We start from the raw sequence: 2,720 nt of genomic DNA, 5'->3' as shown, positions 1-2,720 counted from the left end.
CTGATCATTAAATAATAATATAATTTACTAAGCAACTTACTAAAACCATAGAACGATCAATATATATTTTTTTCTTCATAAAAGCTCTTTCAAATTTTTTTCACTTTGTGATTCTTGAAATGCACTCAAAGAGTCAAACACAACACTTGAGTGTAATGAACACACACTTCAGAGATATTTACCGTGTTAATGTACCTTGCCTACTGAGCAAGTGCTTACTCCAGGTTTTGTCTTAACCCTCGTGTCTCAGGTGAGTCGTATTGTCTTGCCGCAGGTCACTATGTCCACACTGAGACACATTCAGTCACACTATGTGTCCGCACTTCTCATGTGTCCCACTCCCTCTGTTTAATCACCTACTTGTCAATCACTGAGCGTTTAATCACGCTCCTTCTCTCTCTCTCTGTCTCTCTCTCTCTCTCTCTCTCTCTCTCTCTCTCTCTCTCTCTCTCTCTCTCTCTCTCTCTCTCTCTCTCTCTCCCCCCATCTCAGTGATGTTCGAAGTAAACGCCCTCTTCTATTGCTGTAATCAAGTGACTTGCGTTGTTATCCTTCCTGACAGACATTATACTAATAGTTCTTATTATTTGCCCCTCTCCAATGTGACGTCGAGTGAGATAGGCAGATAGGGCAAACACACACACACACACACACACACACACACACACACACACACACACACACACACACACACACACGCACACGCACACGCACACACATACACACACACACACACACACACACACACACACACACACACACACACACACACACACGACCGAAGAGCAGGCAAGGAGATGCACGTAGGCTACTAGGCCAGGTCAGCACCCAGAATGCTAAGACATTTGAAAACTTGGAGCAGGAAATTCCATTTGTAGCCAGAGTCCACGGCGTCCGTGTCTCTGTTACTCCCCAGAACTGAAGAAAAAGACAAGACATGCGAGCAAGTAAAGGGAAATTATCCAAAATAAAATTGGAATTACACGAGAAAAAAAAGAGAGCATCGGAAGAATGTTACTATAACAGGAAGACCTTAGTGTTAAGACCACCTGGTCAAGAGGACACGCCCGGACATGCACCACAGACAAAGGGGGGCGGGGATAAAGTGGAAAGAAGTGAGACTAAGGAACGTAGCAGAACAGTATAGAAATTGAGAAGAAAATGGTAACATGAAGAAGAACAGTTACAGCCCCGCTCCTGTGCCAGGTCAGTCCATTACGGGCTCACCATAGCCCGTGCTACTTGTTGTCCGAGTAGCTGAATCTAAAACAACAACAACAACAGGTAATTTGAATCTTTGGGGAAAAGGACAAGCTGTAAGTATGGGCATCAAGTCGAGTCTAACCCCCCCCCCCAAGCAACACACACACACACTGGCAGGCTGTAGTCAGCGGCATATGCAACACTAACCGAGATGAGTAACAGTCTTTAACAACCCAGTCATGGAGACCTTGAAGACGCTGTACACACCCAACATATACAACACCTACATGGAGGCCCTCACCTGCTGTTTCACAAAAACATTTCAAAGCTCCAACTATTCGGAACGAGGCTCGACGCCTGAACTATGAGGTTGACCAAAAAGGTCGAGGAAGTAGCAAGCACTGAAGAGAAGAACAAAGATATATAACTGTTGCCGATTCAATAATGTATTAGCGAAGTAGTCAAAGAAAGAGACACAATAACGTGGCTGCGAATTACAAATCACAAATCCAAAAACATTTTATATATATATATATATATATATATATATATATATATATATTAGTATATTTTGGTAGCAGTCTTTCCTGTAGACATATATTATTAAATATGACCGAAAAAGTAAGATTAATAATTCTAACACGAATTTTCTCGATCTTTCTTATGTTTCTTTTCACTGTTGATGGTAATTGAAAAATCAATTCTCCAAAATTCATTTTTTTAAATTCAAATAAAAAATGAAATTTGGAGAAATGATTTTTCAATTACCATCAACAGTGAAAACAAACATAAGAAAGATCGAGAAAATTCGTGTTAGAATTATTAATCTTACTTTTTCGGTCATATTTAATAATATATATATATATATATATATATATATATATATATATATATATATATATATATATATATATATATATATATATATATATATATATAATGCCGACGTCTTGGGCAGCCCTGGAGCATAATCAAACCGTGTAAAGTAAAAAAAAAAAAAAGAAGTCAATTGATAAGGTAAGGTATACTTTACAAATAAAGTATACCACCTTATATGGAAAGGGACCTAACAAACTGACTTTCTCTTCCGCACTTTCCATTGTACCACTTTATAATGGCCCACGACGGACGCTTAACCTCAAGTAATTTTCAGAGGTATGAGGCGTGTGTGTCTAGGGCGGCCCTGGCCCCAGGTCAACACCAGGCGTCACAAGACCTGGAGACGGGACCCTTGATTGACCACAGGTGGAGACTGGGGACCCAGATGGACCACAGGTGGAGACTGGGGGACCAGATGGACCACAGATGGAGACTGGGGACCCAGATGGACCGCAGGGGACACTTAGCGTGCAGGCTGAGATCGTGTGTGTGTATGTGTGTGTATGTGTGTGTACTCACCTAATTGTGCTTGCGGGGGTTGAGCTCTGGCTCTTTGGTCCCGCCTCTCAACCGTCAATCAACTGGTGTACAGATTCCTGAGCCTATTGGGCTCTATCATATCTACATTTGAAACTGTG

The sequence above is a fragment of the Procambarus clarkii genome, chromosome 40 (genome assembly GCF_040958095.1).
Source record: "Procambarus clarkii isolate CNS0578487 chromosome 40, FALCON_Pclarkii_2.0, whole genome shotgun sequence".
NCBI classification, from domain to species: domain Eukaryota; kingdom Metazoa; phylum Arthropoda; class Malacostraca; order Decapoda; family Cambaridae; genus Procambarus; species Procambarus clarkii.
The sequence above is the reverse complement of the archived record's forward strand: the minus strand, read 5'-3'. Positions refer to the sequence as shown.